Genomic DNA, 12692 nt, shown 5'->3' with positions numbered 1-12692 from the left:
ATAATTGCATTTAAAGCTCACTTGGAAAATCCAGGAGAATCTAAGATTCTCATTTAATTACATCAGTTCATTCTTTCATTCTTTCTTTCTCTCTTTCCTCCTCTCTTTCTTTCTTTTTTGCCGTATAAGATAATATTCACAGGTTCTAGAGGTTAGGATATGGATAGTGTTGGGGGGGACATTTTTCACCCTATCCTAATACTTAACAGTTGAGATTGCTCAATATTTAGTTAAGAATGTAACATTCATGTGACTGGGGTGTTTTGTTTTATTTTATATACCTTAACAACATATAAGAATGTTTTTAACATTTTATTTTGCTAGAACTGTGGAATAGGGAAGAGAACCGAAAGTCTTTGGTTTCAGGTGGAACTTGGTATGTGCAAAGAATATTATTGCCACATGTGAATTTGAATTTCCAGTTTGCTTGATTTCCCAGGAATTAAAGGAATGTAATGGTTTATAAGCCTTTTTAAATTTGTAAAACTTGTCATGCAATCTCATGCCACTGTTAACATCATATACTCCTGCAAACCATATTCGTCTATTGGTTTATAAGGTAGCAATGGGATTGAACCGATTGGCATTTCATGGGCGCCACGTAATAGATGTTTAATTGGGCACATGCTTAGAAGGGAACAACAAATTAAACATTTGGATAGAATATTTCACGTATTAAACACCAAACATGGAAGGTTAAATCAATGGGTTTCTCCCCACCTATTCTGCACCTGAGAATAGCTCAAGAGAATCTATGCAGACATAGCTCTCACTCCTCCTTGCAAAGGTTCACAGTGCAAAGGCTTTCACATGTGTCTCCTCATTGGGAAGTTAGACGGTGGTCTAAAGGGTTATATCCCCAAGGAAAGGATGAGTAAGCTGGCAAACTGGAGTAAAAGTCCTAACTTTGCCCTTCCCCTCTCCTAATGACCTACAGTTTGACTAAATCTGTGGTACGTCCATGAGCTCTCTCCCTTTCTAGTATAGGGCCTTCAGGTAGTTCAGTAGTTCTCCCCTTATCCACGGGGGTTATGTTCCAAGACCCTTAATGAGTGCCAGAAACCACAGATAGTACCGAACCCTGTGTATACCAAATGTTTCCCTGTACGTGCACACCTATGATAGTTTAGTTTATAAATTAGGCACAGTAAAAGACTACAATAATAAAACAGAACCATAATAATCTATAACAAAAGTAGTGTGAATGTGATCTCTGTGTCAAAATATCTTATTGTATTCTATTGCCCCTTCTTCTTGTGATGATCTGAGGTGATGAAATGCCTACATGATGCGATGAGGTGAGGTGAACGACGGAGGCATGTGACTTAGCGCTCGTCTACTACTGACCTTCTGATGACACTTCAGGAGGGAGGTCATCTGCTTCTGGACTGCTGTTGACTGAGGATAAGAGGGGACTGCTGTGTTTGCAAAAGTTGCCCCTCGACACAAGTTTCTTTGTGGTCAAGGAAACATTAGAGTATCACTTCATAAATACGGGTATTTGACATATAAAAGATAACAGCTTGTATTCTGTACTATACTTATATCTAAGGGTTGAGATGAGCCAAAGAATTACCAGATCTACAAACCTCATGAGAGAGAAACACTGCATTGAGGATAATATCTGGGAAGACTTCCCTGCTGTGGGAAGACTCTCCAGGGCTTTACTGTGGCAGGTGGGCTGCAGGCCATAGGCCTGTGGATAGACGGACATAAAGTGGCCCTGAGAAGCCTATCTCCTGGTATGCGCACCCTTGTATAATCCCTGCCTCTCTAGCATGGGCAGCACATGGGACTTGATTTTGGCTAATGGAATATGGCAAAGGCAATAGGATATATATGATCATGTTTACATGATTATATAAGATTGTAACATCCATCTTGCTAGAATGTCTTTGAATAAGCAAGTTGCCACAGATCCTCTGGCTGTAATGACCTGCCAACAACCATGATTGTGAGGAAGGGTGTACTTCCCCAGTCGAGCCCCCACAAGAGACCTAATCTCGTCTGACACCTTTGATCATCGCCTTGTGAGATCCTAAGCAGCAGACCCAGCCAAGCTGTGCTCAGACACTCCCAATGCAGGGAAATTGTGAGACAATCAATGTGTGGTGCTGTAAGCTGCTAAATTGTTGTAATTAACTACATGGTGATAGAAAACTAGTCCGGTCCCCAAAGGTACCTCCGTCCCCACCAAAGCAAGTGTGGCTTCTTGTAGTTTCACCACTGGATAAGGCAACTGAAGAAACAGATCATGGCTTGGGGGAGGAGGGGCAGGGTAAGCGAGGGAGGCACAGTGGTTTTCATCCAGGCAAAGAAAGCGTTTATACCTGATCCCAGTGGCACTGGAGTTCCTTCGAAGAGTTTTAAATGAAGGAATGACAAGTTGAGATTTAGGGGCTCTAATTCCCCTCTCAATAAAAACGTGGGAGCAAGATTGACCCTTAAATTCTCTGCACCTAGAGCCCATTACCCTTGTGCTCTTTCCCCATCCCAGATTCAATGACTTTGTGGTGGTCCCGTTCTTGCCCAGTGCCCCTGGGATCTCCTCACACTTCTCATCCCCACGCCCCCATCTCTTCGCAAACCCCAAAGTGTTATTTCTGAAACTTTCTTCTGATTTACTCTACCACTTTCAAAGTTTCTGAAGATAAGAGGAATGAATACATTATTGGCCTTTAGAATGTAGCTTCAGAGATACTCCCAACAAAAGCCTGCGGAGCTGAGACATTCTAGATGAGTCCTTAAGGGAGTCAGCATTTGATCGGCAAATGAAGCTGAAAGGGACTGGTAGTGTGCCTCAGGCACACAGGACAGCTAGTCTCAGCTCTGAGAACTCCTTTAAAAATTATCCGTTTCCATTATTGCCCGTGATCTAGCTTTGTTCTTACTGACACATTTTCAGTAAATATGTGAGAGAAGTATTTTCTTGTTACACAACCATGACACTTCAACACTATCAATTATCGTGTCTCTTTATTCCATGCTGGCTTAGTGCTGCTAGTTTCTAAAGTTAGTGAAAAAGACCTTATTTTCCTAAACCGTATCAAATTGATCACTATTACTAATCAGTTGTTTTTAGATTCGCCACCACCTCCCTTTTCCCGTGACTTGTGGTGGGTTTGGTGTTTATTCCTTCTCTCCTTGCTTCCCTCTCTCCTGGATTCCCCCTTCAGGAGGCTACTGTAATCTCTTCATACACCTGTCGTCTCATCAAGTATGTAAGTGGCCGGGTGACCCAGGCATTGAGGGAACTGTGAAGAGTCCTCACTCCTGTCATCTCTCACTAGACGATTACAGTGTCCCCTGATTGATTTTTCTGCATTCCTCTTGTGTCCTCCTTGGATCCATTCTCCCGTGCTCCGCCCTGCCCCAGGGTGGACGCCTGGCCCCTCAGCCCTGGCTCCTCGGGGCTCACAGGTCTTGCGTCCCTCTCCACCCCAGCCCTGTGCGGCTGCCTGTGGGTCTCGAACAGAGGGCAGGCGCGCCCCTCCACCCCGTGTGCACCGTCCCTTCTTCCTCACACATGTCCAGGCTGCCTTCTCATCTGTCCGCAGCCGCTTCGCGGGGAATATCCCTGACCCCACACAGGATTGTGTGCCCGAATGTGTCTGTGCTTCTGCGTGTTAGTCCTGACCTGATGATGGCCTGTTTTATTTCTTTGCTGCTCCCCGGCACCAGGCTCGGGCAGGGTCTTAATTGCCTGGTGGAGCTCCATGGGCAGTGTAACAACACAATAGTCTAGATGGTTGAGCTAATGCAATTGGGGGCCGTTTAATGGCTTAGAATTTAGACTCAGGAATCAGATGGTGCCAGCCTCATTCATACAGGTGGGGAAAGGCAGACAAGCCGTGTCTCCATCCTCTAAGGCTTGGGTTTCACCACAACTCAAGACTAACTGCTCAGCCTCACCCTGGTCTTACCGGAATGATCCCGCGTGGCTGGATGAATTCCCTGGGCCTACGTACGGCCTGAGTTGCTCTTGGGTCAGAAAGGGGGCTCAGTGGGGCCCTCTAGTGGTGATTTTCTCCAGCGCCCCATGGCACATCCTGGCTCCGAGGCCTCCCAGGGGCTGCTCCCAGATCCCTCTCTCAGCCTTGAACCCAGCAAGCTGAACAGCAGCCCCGTTGGAGGTGCTAAGCCTGTCACGGTGGCTCCCTTTCCACAGAGGCCTTGAGGTAATTCATGCAAATGGCATTTCTAGGAAACCCAGACCAGCTGCCAAGGAGGGACCGAAGGTACAAACGAAGAATCTTTCTTAGTGGTTGATTTGAGGTGAAGGTGACCTGATGCAGCCCAGGAAGTGTGGGCTGTTGCAAAGGAACCGTCTCTGCTTCTCCTCTCCACTTTGCTCCCTACCCGTGCAAATCTCTGCCCTATTGAGGACACAGGGAGAAGCTGCAATTTCCCTTTCCAGGTTGCTTATGCCTGTTATTCTGGAAGCAGGGCAGTTGTGCAGACTGACCCCCAACTGGGGCGGGAGGGTGGAGAGCACGAGGCCGTGCATGCTTTGCGGCTCTGGTTCCTTTCTCCTCCCCGCCTCTGCTACGTGACTCGACTACACACTCTCTCGACCTTCTGTCTTCAAGCCACCTGAGTTCTTCCTTCTTGCTAGCCTTTATTTCATTTTGACTGTAACAACAGAGAAATAGCTTGTAAACTCTCTCCAATCAAGGCTGTAGGTGTTACAGAAAAAAAAATACAGAAAAGCCTAATGGGCCTGGAACCACACATGAGAATGAAGCATTCATCGCTCAGGTTTGGGGGTGGGGGTGTCTAGACTTCAATGCTAGCCCTCTGCAGTTATGCCTGTAAGAACATGGAAAGTTCTATTGCCTTCTTTGCCCCATCTATAAAATGGAGGCAGTAAAGGCATTAGTCAGGGCTTGAAAATCAGCTGTGACTTTAGTTAAGGGGGCAGGGATAATGGGAAGGACCTTTTGGGATAGCTATTTCACAGATTCACTGTAGGGTGGATTTAAATAATGGATAAAATCATTTAGCACAATATGTGGCATATAGAAATTTTTACAAGCAACAGCTGTTCCTGTATCATTATCGTTGTAGTACTCTTACGTTGAGCTCTGCCCTAACTTTCTTGCCGGTAGCTTTGTCTTGATAAAAAGCCAGTGCTGGCCTTCATAGTAAACATTCTTTTGATTTTGGGGAATTGGTCCCTAGAACACATGGTCAGCTATGTATTTTTTAAAACTATAGTTCAATCAGCTGTTGCCCAAAGGGGTAGGGTCATAGGGCATAAACTTGGCCTCTAGTCTCTTACTTCATCTGAGGCTACAGACAGGGGCAGTGCTCTGAGAAGGGCAAGCAAAACAAATTTACCTAAATACTTGTTCTATAGGGCCATTTCCAATACTATGTTAGAGGTTCTTAAGGAATTCTAGCTCAGTCGTCAACATCAACTCACCTCTTCTGTGACCTTTAATAACTGGGTTCTTGCCTGAGTCAACTCAACATTTACTGAGCATCTCCTGTGTATTAGCGGCTGGCTATGTGCTTGCTGTTTCATGGAGGAGATGAGAGATAGATGAATTAATTATAAGACCAGTAGAAGCCTATAGACTAAGTACAGAGAGCATACAGAGGAGAGAGGAATTAGCCAAGGAGAGCAGTGGAGAGGAAGCAATTGGAGAAGATCTCATGGAAGAGATGACATTTGCCCTGGGGGTGTAAGAATGCATAGAAGTTTGCCAGGATGACAAATGGAACACAGGATGAGCAAGAGTCCAAGGACCTTCAAATTTGTCCTCTGTGGTTTATGTTTTGTTGTTTTGAAGTTTATGAAGAAGGAGAGGTGACGTGGTCAGATTGGGGTTTTAGCAAGCTAATTCTGGTGGCACTGTGGAGTGTGTTTGGAAGACGGTTATCAGAGAGGCAGACCGACTAGGAAGCTGGTACCCTAGTTGGGGGAGATGACAAGGGCCTGACCTGAGGCAGTGAGGAGGGAATGGGCGGGAAGCAGCATGTCCGGGATGCGTTAGGCATGAATGGTAAGGGACAGGGCAGAGTCAGGACTCTGCTGAGGAGCCCCATTTGCCTATTGGGGCGGAGAGTGGTGCTACTCTCTGATAAAGGACACACAGAAGTTTGTCTGGAGAGATCGAGGAGCTCCATTTGGTGAGTCGAGGTGCCTGTGGGACATTCATGGAAGAGGTCCGTAGGCATATGAGGGTCTGCAGGTCCGGAGAGAAGCGCGAGGCTGCTTAGAAGGGGCCCAGGCCTGGAATCAGCCCTACTGTCAGAAAAGGACAGCTGCAGATGGAGTCTAGCCTTGTCCCTTTGACCTGAGCCTCTCAGTCTTTTTATGCTTGGGGGCCCTGCCTTGTTCTTCTTAGTTGTCTGCGCCATGCCCAGAGTTCGGTCCTATACATCTCCATATAGCTGCTGCCTTGCTGCCCTATTCGCCTTCTCAGTGACGGCCACCTGCTGCTTCCTTGGATTTCTCAGTCGTTGTCTACCCACCCTTCAGAAAGGCCAGAGGATAAAACTGGACCTTCCTGTTGCTGGTGGTCTCATTCTGGACTGCACTGCTTTCTGACTAGGGAGACTGTCTTGGAAGCCATGGTCAGTCTGTGCATTGACTCTCTTGTCATCCCCGTGGGAGATTTCACCACCCACAAACCAGTCTTCATGGCTGATATTTGCCTTGTCCTGTCCTGAGACAAACAGAAAGCAATTTGACTTTAAACAAACAAGTAGGTAAACACATCCAGAGCTCTCCATAGTCAGGCAGTTTGGGGGCTTGCTAAGGCTGTTTAAAGAAGAGAAGATGGCCGTTAGGTTTGCAACTTCTCTCAGCTTTCAGAAGGCGGAGATGAGACGTCTCAATAAATCAAACATGTAGGTGTTGCCCCCAAGTGGCACAAGGGAGATTAGGTTCCAGCCATCATTCTTTATTAATGGTACCTTAAAGGCTTGATGGAAATGGTGTTTAAGAAAAATGACATCAGCCAAGTACTGGATTTTTAAATCAGGAAGCTCATATCTGTAGTTATTTTGGATTTGGCAGAGTGAAAATCCTGTTACCCCTACCCCAGCACATAAATTTATGTTCTGCCCCACCCCTGTCCCCCCCCCCCCCCCCTTCCCCCCCCCCACTTCAGGTTTTTAACTTAGACCTGAGTCTTGTGGGGATTGGCCAACTTCTTTCTCATCCTTCATGGACGCATCTGGACCACCTTTACCTTTTATCCTGGCGGGACTATGCTCTTCTGAGTAGTCTCCTGAGACCTTTCTTTCCATGGTTCTCTTGGGCGGTTAACTCACTTCTGGGTGATAGGGCACTAGACTAGGAGATAGGAGGGTTTCAATTTTAGTCCTAATTCAGCCACAGCTAAGTTGGGTGATGTTGGGCAAGTCCTTTGACCTCCCCGGGTCTTGGTTTCTTCATCCATACAGCAAGGAAAGTAATTGAAACACCTGGGCAAGATATTTCACCTCTTAATTAGCTATGTCAACTGTCCCTTTCAGCCCGTCCTCCCAAACTCTCTTTCCATTTCTCAGGGAAACCTACAGCTTGCCCACAGCTCCTGCTGCCCGACCAGCTGTGTCTCATACTGTGAAGGAAGTCCTTCCTGCTCCACCTCCCTTCTTCTTACGGCCCAGGGGTAGTTTGTGACCCAAGAGCAATCACTTGAGAAGCTGGCTTTATGGTCAGGCTTAAAGAAGATGAACTGGATTCATCTTTTTTTTTTTTTTTACCCCCCCCCAAGTGTGTGTGTGGGGGAGTGTGGGGATTTGAACAGAGGAGCCCAAAAGCAGTTTTTCAGTTTACAGAAAGGAGAGAGGCGATTCCAGACCTTATAGAGCTCAGCTGGACTTCTTTTCTGTCCTTGGCTGTTCGTGAGGATTTCATGTTCCATCCTTCCAAAAATCTTGCCTTATCTAGATGCAGAATGTTGAGTAGTCGACACCAGGGGGAAGATGAAGCTTCTCTGCAGAGTTTCCAATGTTTAGTGGGAGAAGACAGACAGGGAACCCGCCTTTAGCTGCTCCCCATTTCAGAACCATCTTCCTCTAATAGATTGGAGGAAGAGAGACTTGATCTCCTGTATTGCCTTTGTGTGTGTGTGTGTGTGTGTGTACACATTAGTATGGGAGCATGTTTGTGTATGTGTGTATGTATTGATTTCAACTTTCATAAAATAGCTGCCAGGTGATAATTTCACCCAGGCTCCGTGGAAGAGAAACATCCCAAAAGTCAGGTGGGGAACTTCCCAGGGAGGAAGACAGGTTCAGGTCTGATAAATTCCTGGCCCTGACAGCTTTTAGTCTTTCTGTCTTGAGGGAAAAAAAATTGCAAATAAATAATAAATAAATAACTTCCACATTAACATGAGAATTACCTTACAGTGTTTCTAAAGAGGAAAAAAACACAGAGTCATGCGAGCAGATCTATTTCAAGATGATTTAACAGGTGAGACGGAGTTAGCGCCGATTGTTTTATGTCTCAGTCTATTAGGTACTGTACAATGCGACAGATCCATTCTAATTTATACAGTTGTTCAGCAAAACTTTTGTGGGTTTTTAAATTGACTGTAATGTTTAGCAATTGGAATATAAATTTATTCAAGCCTCTTATTTGGTCGCCTCAATGGTGCATTACAAAGTATTTTATAGTGTCTGATCTGCTTAAGTTTTACAACCAGCTTCTGTTGTTCTGTACTTTGTACAGCCAGTGCTCAGAGTGAGACTTGCTGTCTCTGCCTCCTGGTGGCCCCCAGGACCACCCCCAGGGGCTGGCGAGGGCCTCTCCGTGTGACTCCAAGATGGCGACAGCCTTCTTTCTTTCATTCCCTCCTTGCCTGGGATTCCTACCAACCAGCTGTGGTCTAGACCACCAACACTAGTTTCATCTATGGGTCTACAGATACCGGACATAATCCTGGACGGGAGCATGCCCGCCTTGTCCAGGCTACAACGACTCAAGCCTCAAGCTTCTTCCTCTTGTGCTTTCTTCTTTTATTACCAACCTTCTTGACATGGTAGAAAAGTACCACCAGTCTTCACTTTCACTTGAGGTGCTTTTCCCTTTGTGACGTGCTTCTGCAGAAACCACTTTCTCAAAGATCCACAGTGGTCTCATTGGTAAATGTGAGCGCCTGTGTTCTCTGGATATCGGTGGTACTCGACACTGAACGTACTTTTTCCTTGATACCATTTTCCCCTTGATCAGCTTGACATAACTTTTATGTCTTCTGTTTTCACTCCTCCTTCTCTAGACCCTTGTCATCTCCTGCATGTCTGGGAATGGCTGGTCGTCCCCATGTCCCTGTCCTGCACAGTGGCGCACACAGATCAGATCTCTGAAGCTGTCCCTGTACGTTGTATCTCTACTCTTCCTCCTCTGACCCCCCCCCCGGTGTCTACCTTTTATGCTGTTTATCACATTTGATATTAATGGGTGTAGCTGGGCCCCCCTTCGCCCATGACTGGAAACTCCTGGACGCAGGGAGTGTGAATGATACAGCTCTGGGAGTCCCATGGTGCCTGGCGCACAACAGATGCTCGCAAAGTTAACCCACTTCCAAATGTGTGCTTTGAGATGAGAGGAAGGAGGATTTTTGGAAGCTGAGGGAGAAGGAAAGAAGAGAGTGAGAGGAGGCTGGAGAGCTAGGGAAGGTCCAGATGAGGAAGGGAAGTTAATCCTTTGAGGATGCTGGACTTGACCCAAAGAACTAGAATCAACACAGGATTTCAAATGTCACGGTCAGCTTGGCATTTAAAATTGTTTTTCTGGCTGAAGTGTGAAGACTAGAAGGCAGAGGAGCTGGCAAAAGAGGATAATAGCTTAGATGAAGGCAGTGGAGAAAAAAAGGGAAGAAATTTGAAAAAGTGGTAGGCCTAAGGGGCAGGAATCGTGATTGGATGTGAGGGGTAAGAGAAAGAGAAGTATTAAGAGGGCTTGCAGAGTTTCTGACTTAAATACCTGGCTGCGTGGGGGTATAGATTTTGTAACAGGAGATTGTTGAAGAAGCAGGTTCAGCTCTGTGGGTGGCAGGTGCTGGGGGAGACGGACAAGGGGAGAAGTGATTCAGTTTCAGACATACTGAGCTTGACACGCATGAGACATTCAGGTGGAGATGGGTGTGGGCCTAAAACTGAAATGTGACAGATGTGGAGATGGCCACTGGATCTTTGGGAAGAGACCAGAGCACCTGAGAAGGGAGGAGAATAACGAGAGAGCCTGAGATAGAGCATGGAAGTTTCCAGCATCTACAGGTGTGCGGAGAAAGCAGAGTCAGCCGGGAACGCTGAGGAATAGTTTGGTGTTGCTGAGGCTGAAGGACCGCAGTGTTTCCAGAAGGGGAAGGGAATGGATGGGCACTCACTGGGAGTAGTGCTGTCTGGTCAGCGGTATTGGCGAGAGCCAACTGGGTGGAATCGTGTTGGAGTGGGCTGGGAAGTAAGTGGATGGTGAGGAAACAGGGATTCAGGTTGTAGAAAGCTCCACTGAGAAGTTCCTCAAAGGAGAGAGACTTAGGGAAATTAAGGGGACCCATGGGGTGTAGGGGAGATATGGTTTTGTTTACTGACATTTATTTTTAAGGTAGAAGAGACTAGAGCATGTTCCAGCGTGGAAGTGGAAGGCGCCAGGGAACAGGGAGAGGAGGAAGATGCACACGCCAGGTGTGATGAATGATGACTAAAGGCCTTGGGGTCCTGAGAAGGCAGATGTGGCCTCCAGCTGCAGACGGACAGGATGGTCTCACCTCTGAGGAGAGAAGCCTCTGCATTTACAACAGGAAACACAGAGGGGTCCCAAAACTAAAAAAAAAGGGGGGGGCGGGGGTGATGGGTGCAGTGCAGGGCCTTGGCGACAGTAGGAAGGCAAGGTGTCCCTCAGAAAGCTTTGTTTTCTCTATGGCATAATGTACAGCCAACTCTGTCATTAACAACAGTCGCCATAACGCAGCAGCTGCCGTAACGACTGGGAACTATGCTAAGTATTTATAGTCGGTGACTCATTTAGTCCTCACGATGAACATACTGGGTAGGTTTTAATTTGTAGGTGAGGAATCTGGGCTTCCTAGAAGCTACGTGACATGACCAAAGTCACGGTTGGTAAGTAATAGAGCCAGGCCTTGAACCCTACGCTGATTCTGAAACCCCTGCTATTGTCATGAGCGTGGTCACCATCGGCTGTTACTATTTCATTGACTCGAGGGGCCAACTTTGTAGTTTTTTTAACTGCACTACCTGCTTGGCGCAGGTGGGAGAGCGCACAGTACACCAAGGAAGCGCTGTTCCTCAAGTCCTAGGGCACCTGAGCGCCGGCGGCTTTATAGTACTGGGAATGAATGGAGCTGATCAGAGGGGAGCCTCTTGCACGCCTTCGGAGCTACTGTGACCAGGGGCCGTGTCACAGCGTACAAACCCCTTATCTGCCCGTCTGAGCAAGAGCACAGCCAGTGTGTCAGCGCTGCAACAGTTAATGAAGCGTGCAGCATTAGGGTTCTCTCTCACAAAGGGCTACTGGGACTTTTGTTGTGATTGTTCAATGCACACTCTGCCCTCTTGTGGCCACGCTCTCCCACGACCTAAGGGGTATCCACCCAAAGCCCTGCAAGGGCTGGTAGGGGGCTGCCTTGACTTGACAATCTCCTTGTCCCAAGCGTTCTGCTGCATGAATTTCGGTGTGCTTTTCATTCAGTGGTCACTCTCTCCATCTTCTACAATAATGTCCTGACCAATTGAAAAATCCAGCAGACCCAAACTCAAGTGCCATTTTGTGACCACGGAGCCTTGAGTGAAACTGTTACGGCTGAGGGCTTGTGTCTGTGGATACGAACGTGGGCTTTGGAGGCAGAAAGACCTAGGCTCTGGGCCCAGTGCAGGAACCCATGTGCTGGACTGTTAGATTCTTCCCCTGTGACATGGGGAGAACGGTCACCTGCCTCAGGATAAAATGGGCAACTGTATGGAAATGGCCTGGTCCCATGTGGCTGTCCAATAAACACTGGTCCTCCTCTTTCTTTGTGTAATGCCCTGATTTCTGGGAAGATCTTCTAAGGTGAAGTGAGAGCTATCTCTATGACAGCAGTTGAGCAGGGCAGCACAGTTGTAACGGTATGTTTTTTGTCCGGATCCCCACTGGACAACAAGCTTTTGTGAGGATAGAGATCTCGTTTGTATCCCCACTGCCGACACATAAGCCATTCAGTAAATCTTTGTTGAATGAAGAAAAGCCAAATGTGTGGGTCCTGACGTCAAACACCTTCGGTCACTTCTTAGGCACACTGAACTACGAGAACTACCACGGAAGTCCTACTTAATAGGAGTCAAGCCATGATAGAATCTCATTTGGGCCTTACCTCGGCTCTCTATAAATTACTTCCTGTCTGGAGACTTGACCTTTGCTGGAAAACAGAGCTTGCGGCCTGCTGCTGGATACTAGGTGGAAGGGGCTCGAGCGTGTGTTTATGGAACGGGGTCTGATTTAATGCACGAGCCTTTTCCAAGGGGCTTGGACTTGGTTTATAGTTGAGGGGATTATTACAGAAAAGACAGCAAATCCCTTGCTGACTGTATGCTTGAAATCTTTACAAATCAACAGTGTTTTATATTCAAAACTTTATTATATTTTTTTAAGGTAACGTACTTATTTTGTTAATAGAATTGGCCCCCCTTGTCTTCTCATGCTTTCCTCGCTTCCCTCGGGTGAGTGCCTTTAC

The sequence above is a fragment of the Ailuropoda melanoleuca genome, chromosome 20 (assembly GCF_002007445.2).
Source record: "Ailuropoda melanoleuca isolate Jingjing chromosome 20, ASM200744v2, whole genome shotgun sequence".
Lineage (NCBI taxonomy): Eukaryota > Metazoa > Chordata > Mammalia > Carnivora > Ursidae > Ailuropoda > Ailuropoda melanoleuca.
Note: the sequence above shows the minus strand (reverse complement) of the source record.